Below are 8,009 nucleotides of genomic sequence, written 5' to 3' on the forward strand. Positions count from 1 at the left end.
CCATCTCTGCTTCCATCTCTGGTGCCACTGCTTCTCTGGATAGGGTCCTGCATTCTGCTTATGCTCTTTTATCTTGATTGTCCTAGGGACCTTTGTTTCTGGACTGCAAGATTAACTACTGCCCTGTTTTTGTTACAAAACGTCTCCCTTTACAATTGTGAAAGTTGCAATTGATAATAATTACTCACGATTGAATCGTAAGAATCCTATCCTCATCTCTTTTCACAAGACCCATCTAGACAAGATGAAAACTATTCAGTGGTGACTCTATGTTCCCCCAACCCCCCATTTCTTAAACTAAATTCCCTCTTGAAAACTTGTAAGCCAGTCACTTTGTGCCTTTTTACCCCCTCATTTTAAGAGATATGCCTAAGTTGCCCATCCCTATCTACCCTGTATACAGAGAGGATAGCATTGATACTTGATGTGAAGACTCCTTCCCTCTCTGTTGGTATTTTGAGCTTCTTCTTACTGTCATTTAGTACTCATTTTAAATACCCTGGGAGTCTTCTCTTACTATTTCCTAACCACAAACCCTTAAAAGACAATGGACTATGCCTTTTATTTCCTGTGGTCCTGATCTCAAGCATAGTGCCATGCCCATAGATAAACCTGCTTGTGTGTGTGTCTCTGTCTATGTATTCTTATTGAATGAACCCCACCCAAATGATTAGTTTGCCATAAAAATTAGAAATTCAGAAAGATACAATGGAAATTTTGTTTCAACTTCTGATTTCTGTGTTGCTTTGTTTAAATTCTGTAAAAAAAAAGTCTTCCCTGGATCTTTTAAAAGTATTTTGTAGATCAGTGTTTCTTCTTTATTCCCTCTCCCTCTCTTTCTTCCTATCTTTCATCTCTGTGTTAAGCACTTTCATATTCATAACATCAATTTTATTACTACAATAATGACCCAAGAGATAAATTTTGACTCCTCAATTTATAGGTGATAAAATGGAACTGCAAAGAGGTTACATAAATTTCCCAAGAACATAGAAATACAAAATGGCAGGAACCTAAATTTGAATCCAAGTCTTCCTGAACAGATAATGAGCAAGATAGTTAGGGACTGTATTCTTGAGAGTCTTATTTAAATTCACATAAAACGTGTGCCTTTTTTTTTTTTTTTTTTTTACATATTCATGTCATGGACGATGCCAGTGATGGAAAATTAGAAATTGAAATTAGGTAGTGTTACATATATGACTTTTTGTAATTGAGATATGTAATTAATTATTTGAAAATAATTATTAAAAAATTTCAGACATTTCAACAAGGTCAATTTGAAGAAATTAAAATAAAGTCATCTCATGGCAAAGGTAGCTTTATTAGAAAGGCTAAGTCCCCAGAAATTCTGCAGGGTCTATAGAAAACTGAAAAAATCTACATTTAAAAAAAAGTTTTAAGTCATTTCTTTGTAGAATCCTCGTCTCTATACACAGTGTTTGTGAAACATATGATATAAACACTACTAGGGGCATGTACATTCTCCACCAGTAGATTACATACCTCACCTTTTTATACTTAGATACATTCATGCTTTACTTGGGGAATTTAAACTTAATTGTAAGTATCCATCTGAAACTTAATTGTAAGTATCCAGGAAGGCACCCAAGTACTATGTTTATTTCTAAAGAACTGTGTCACTATGACTTGCCTTTCTACAAGTCTAGAAGCTTTTGTCGTGTTGGCTACACTACTATGTAAATAAGTTACCTAATTGTTATTCTGCACTCATAGTCACTGGTGATTTTGTATGATCTCTCATTTATCACTACTGTTTCTTATCGTCTTCTTATGATGGCCCATCCACAAATACCTTTGATAGTATATACACATATACCCATGCTGTGTAATGTATATTACATGCATAAGACAAGAACTGGAGTGTTAACTGCAAAATTAGCAGTTCATAATCACCAGTTGCTCCTTGGAAAATCCTAGCTAGGTTCACTCAGTCACAACAGACTGAATAGCACTTAACAACAATTACAACAATAGGGTTTATATGTGATTTAATAACATATATTAAACATATGCACACAAGCACACATATAAATGGTAGATAAAGTTGTCCAGAAAAGCAGTTTTCATGGGTAATTATCATAGTCACATACGATTTATGCGGAAGTTTACTCCTAAGGTTTTTTAAGAGTTCACCTGGAGTTTGCTACTAAGGAAAGAGGAGAAAGCACAGATAAAATAGGCAACTATCAGTTTTTGTCTTAAAATTTGTACATTTTCTTTTAAATGTTTTTATCACTTTTCTCAAAATAGTTGTTCTCTAAGAACATGCTTCCTTGATGAAAAAGTCCAATCCATTGTTGAATAATTAAAGAGATAGATGCATCTTTATTTTATCCTTGATTTTAGTTTTCATCAGTAAATATGATGGTAGTTCTTGGTTTCATTTCTTGAGCAAGAAGGTTTTTAATTTTAATATGTAGCTTGGTATGAGTTTTGTTTGAATAAAAACTTGGTATTGAATTTTACTTCTTGAGGTCATCCTGTAAGTCTTTCTTTCCCCCTTCAGTCTAGTATTTCTGATATGAATTGCATTGGTGTGGTCCTAGAATAATCATGTTGTTCTTGTTAAGTGCTGTTGAGTCGATTCCGACCCTTAGCGACCCTGTTTCCAAGGAGCAGCTGGTGAGCTTGAACTACCAACTTTGTAGTTCAAACGACTTTGCAGTCTGACGCATTAGCCCATAGTGCCACACTAGGACGTACTTGGTCATAATAGAGTCAGTCAGGTTGTTAATACTTTTATTTAGAATTGTTGCATAATGTAAGATCTAGTTTAAAAAAAAATATTTATCCATTATCAGTACTTAAGCTATTTTATAATTTTGTATAGCTTTTCATTTTTCCATAGCATGGAATAATTTATATAACCTTGGGATAAATAAAGGGGTATAGAAATTTCCTTATAAACTTCTAACAGGTAAGATTTTTTTGTGATGGATAGTTTCTGTTTTTTCAGGACTTTGAATTGTTTAATTCAAAATTCAATTTATGCTTTCCTAAGGAAATGATTTGTGCAGATTTTCTAATTTATGGTATAAAACATCTCATAGTTTACTTATGTGCTTTTAATCAGAAATTTCCTCGTTTGAAAATAACATCCCCCTTTTTCATTCTTATTTCTTATTTTTGTTTTCTTTCTCTCTCTTTTTAAAAATATACTTGCCAAACCATCTGGATTTTTATTTTTAAATGTTGGCAACTAATTTGATTAAAAAAAAAAATACAGAATTGGCCATGCAAAACATGGCACTTGCCAAACTTGAAATGATAATGGTTGAAAATGACACTCTCTTTTTTTATTTTAGTGGTAAAGCTTCGTTTTAAACACCCATGCTTAAACTCATATTTCACTTTCAATGACTAGAGTTTTTAAGTAGCCGTATTGTTCCCAGAAAAGCCTATAATGTTAGTGCCCCTTAATTTTCTTCTCCTCTCTTCTTTTTATATTGATAGCACCTGGGACTTAAGTTACAAGTGGTTACTGCAGTACAAAAAAGTTATAGTAAATATTTATTTGCAATAAGCTATACATCTTACTGTTTTCTATGTTCCCCCATACTTATGTGTTTGTTCCTCCTTTTGTATTAAGTTTTCATATTACGTTGGTGCAGTAATTCTTTGGTGTAGTAATTCTTTCAGGTAACATGTGCTGATGGCAGTATAACTGAAAATGTCCTTATTTTGCTTTCAAATATGAATTATAGCCTGGGAATATAGAATTTTAATTTCAAAGTTGATACATCTTATAATTTTAAAGATGTACTTTTATTGTCCTTTTGCATCAAATGTTGAGATGTAACATTCAGTCTGTTTTAGTCTAATATTATTTCATTTCTTTCAATGCTGATATTGAAGGCTTATTATTTTTTCTTTAATTTTGGTGTTCCCAGATTTGACTATGATCTGTGTCTGCTTATCCTCCGCTGTACTCTCACCTCCCTCTGATTCTGAGAGTTTATGTCTTTATTTAAATTTAAGAAATGTTCTGTTATGTTTGAGCATTTCCTTTAGTCTGCCATTTCTAGTCTGTCTCTGGAATTATTACATAAATGCTTAATCATTATCTATCTTCTAGGTGTCTTTGTTTTTCTTTTTAGCTCTTCTTCTCTTTTCTCTTTATAATGTATTCTGATACTTTGTTTGCTCAATCTTTCAGCTCACTTCTTCTTGTTATTGTTGTTAAGTGCTGTTGAGTCAGTTCTGACCCAAAGCAACCCTGTCTAGAGTTTCTGAGGAGAAAGTGGTGCGTTTGAACCCCCGAACTTGCGGTCCAATGCATTATCCTGTAGCACTGCACCAGGACTCCTTCAGCTCACTAGTTCACTTTTTCTTTTTTTAATTGAGGTAATTTTTCAAAAAATTGTTTTTATTGTGAATTGAGTAAAAGTTTACAGGGCAGATCATCAGTTTTACATTCAACACATCATACACCTTGTTTCATTACAATGGGTATAATCCCCTCCATGTACCATCAGTTAACAGTATTTCTCTCTATTCATTTTAGCTTTTTAAAATTTTCAAACACTCACGCATATATAACAATTTGCACCACAAAAGGGCACATTCTGCAAGTCTGCCTCCTGGCTGCCAGCTTTCAGTCTCTCTCTTCCCATGAACCTAGAGTCCTTAGCTGCTCCGTCTCTTCATGTCCCCTTCTCTGCCTCCATCTCTGGTGTCGCTGCTTCTCTGGATAAGGTCCTGCATTCCGCTTGTGCTCGTCTCCCTTGATTGTTCTAAGGTCCTCTGTTTCTGTACTGTAAATTTAACTACTGCCCTGTTTTTTTGTTTTTTTTTTTACAAAACTTCTACCTTTACATTTGTGACAATCACAATTAGTCATGATAACAATTATTCACTATTGAATAATAAGAATCTTATCTCCATCTCTTTTTACCAGACCCATCTAGGCAAGATAAAAACTGTTCAGTGGAGTCTCTATCTTTCCTCTCACACTCTTAAACAAAACTCCATCTTGAAATCTTATAAGCCAGTCACTTCGTGTCTTAATCGCCCCCTCATTTTAGGTAGCCAATGTCTAAGTTGACCATCCCTATCTACCCTGTGTAGAGAGGGGATAGCATTGATTCTTGCTTGATGTGAAGACTCCTTCCCTCTCTGTTGGTATTTAGAGCTACTACCTCCATGAGTATAGGACAAATTCATCAAATTGTAGCGTTACCCTAGTTTCTTTTATCAAAAAAAATTGTTTTTTAAATTTTTTATCTTCCTCTAGTCTAGTTCTGATCATCAAGCCACCGAGGCTAGGTCAAATCGGTACTATCTGCAAGGCTGGGTGTTCTTGTGCATATAATTGAGGTAAATTTAACAACTTTTAAGCACACATGTCTTAAGTGTTTAACACCCCAATAGAGATTTAGAATAATAATTCCATGAATTTAGAAATTCTTCTTGGGTATGTTGTTGTTGTTAGTTGCCATCGAGTCGGTACCGACCCATAGCAACCTTATGCACAGCAGAAGGAAACACTGCCCGATCCTGGACCAACCTCACTGTTGCCACGCTTGAGTCCATCAATGCTGCCACTTGGCCAATCCATCTCGTTGGGGGTCTTCCTCTTTTTCACTGTCCCTCCACTTTACCAAACATGATATCCTTCTCTAGCGACTGTTCCCTCCTGACAATATGTCTGAAGTATGAGAAACGAAGTTTGGCCATCTTGGCCTCCAAGGAGCACTCTGGCTGCACTTCTCCAAAATGGATCTATTGGTTCTTTTGGCAGCCCATGGCACCTTCAATACTCTCCTCCAACACTATAACTCAAAAGCATCAATTCTTCTACAGTTTATCGTATTCACTGTCCAGCTTTTGCATGCATATGAGGTTATTGAAAATACCATGGCCTGGGTCAGGTGCACCTTAGTCCTCAAGCTGACATCTTTGCTCTTCAACACTTTAAAAAGGTCTTGTGCAGCAGATTTCTAGAAGTAACCAGTGTTCTGTTCTTTTTAACCCTATAAAATAGCTCTAGTTATTTTTGAGCTTCATATACATGAAATTATGTAGCATGTTATTTTTGTGTGTGTCTCTTTTCATGCTGTTTTTTGTCTGAATAGTTTGGTACTTTTTATTTCCAAGAAGTATGCCATTGCCTGACTATAACACAGTTTCCTTATCCATTCTTGTTGATGGTCCTTTGTGTTATTTCATGTTTGGGGGCATTATGCATAAAGCTATTATGAACGTTCTTGTCCAAGTATGTGGACATATGTTTTTATTTCTCTTGGTGCATCTCTTGTTCCTTAGCCTGTGTATTTAATTTTTTATTTTAAATTCTTATTTATTTATTTCTAAGATTGCTTTTGATACTTTTTTGTGCTATAGTATACTTCTAACTTACTTGAGAGTTTTATTCTTTTATTGTGTCATTTTATATTCTAGTTTCTGTTCTGTTCACTTTTTTTTTTTTCTGCTGAGTATTGCATTTGGTCCTCTTTCATAGTGATTGCCTCTTGTGTTTGCCTCTTGGACTGATTTACAATATCTTGTGCTTCCCCAGCAGTGATTCTGAAGAAGTGGCAGAAAATTATTGGGGATGAATTGTGCCTATTTATGAACAGTAGGGTGTTGACAGCTTTGGAGACTCTGCCTGGCACTCATATTCAAGTCTCCCTGAAGTCAGTTAACAATGATTCTCCCTTCTTGGCAGAAGTGAGGAAGACTGGAGGTCTATAGTGAGGCAGATTTGACCACTCTTACCCCACCAGTTGGCAGTGTCCCTCCCAAGCATGAAGCTATCTTGGGATTGCACCCATCCGTCCATCCATCTGTCCATCTATGCATCTATCTATCACTCTATTATATTCCCTCCCTTCTAACTTTCCTCCTTCTCCCTCTCCCTCCCTTCCTTTTTTTCTTTTGCAGTCTGCATTTTGCCATTTAAATATTTCTTTCTTTCTTTTTTTTTTTTTTATACCAGCGGTGTGAATTTCTTTATTTTCCAAATATGTTTCTGTTATTTATAGAGATTTAGCATGGAGTGGGGTAGTTTCACTGAATTCTTATTCTGTCATCTTGATCCCATTCTTTCCTTTTTGAGATAGACAATAGCATTAATTTCTTGACCAAATATAAACATTAGAGATATTAAGACTGGAGAATTCTTATTGTAATTTTGAACGATGTGAATCTTACCCATGTTTTTGTTATTATTTACCTGTACCCTTGATCACAGAGTTTGACTTCCTTTAACCTTCAAAAGTTATAATTAATATGATCTTAAAATTAAGCAAGCTTATTGCTATTCCTTTGCATAGATAGTATTTTTACTAGCTTGAAATTAGATTTTCAAATGAAAACCTACACTTCACTGAATTTCTGTTTCCCAGAATATGTGTTTCTATGGCTCAAAACATGCTATTGGAAAAGTTACGTCTTACACATTTAATTTTCATTACGTTTTAACACACGAATGATACATTTTGAGAAATTAGATCTTCTGGACAAATTACATGAATCTCTATGATTAATTGAGGTATATGAAATCTAGAAATATTGGTTGTGTTTTTAGATGTTTCAGGCTGTTAACCACTCAAACTGGAGTTTAATGGAAGCTGAGTTAAATCTCTGGTTCTTGTACCAGTGACTGAAAAATATCTATTGAATAAAAATATCTATTGAATAAAACAGTGGCATTTGAGTATAGTATGTCACAAAGTATTAGGAACATAATACGTCACGGAGATTTCCTGCAACTGGTTTTTATGGATTAAGAGTAATGCTTCACTCATCCAGTTGCTTACAGCAATTTCTACAGATTTGAAGCCATTTTATTTTTGCTTTCCTTTTTGCGTCCCTTTCAAAGCTTCCCATATTAAGATTTACAGTGGCTTTAATTTTGTTTGTTGATTGTTGTTAAGGTGTTGTAGAGTCAGTTCCATCTCACAGCTACCTTAATTACAACAGAATGAAACATTGTTTAGTCCTGTTCCAACATCACAATCATTGCTGTGTTTGAGTCCATTGTT

General features: G+C 34.7%; 1 protein-coding gene across 1 annotated transcript in view; it reads left to right on the top strand.

Moving 5' to 3' along the window:
* Positions 1-8,009, top strand: part of CAMK4 (calcium/calmodulin-dependent protein kinase IV) — a 410,640-nt gene that overhangs the window by 82,892 nt on the left and 319,739 nt on the right. The window lies entirely within an intron of this gene.

The sequence above is a fragment of the Chrysochloris asiatica genome, unplaced genomic scaffold (assembly GCF_000296735.1).
Source record: "Chrysochloris asiatica unplaced genomic scaffold, ChrAsi1.0 scaffold00411, whole genome shotgun sequence".
NCBI lineage: Eukaryota > Metazoa > Chordata > Mammalia > Afrosoricida > Chrysochloridae > Chrysochloris > Chrysochloris asiatica.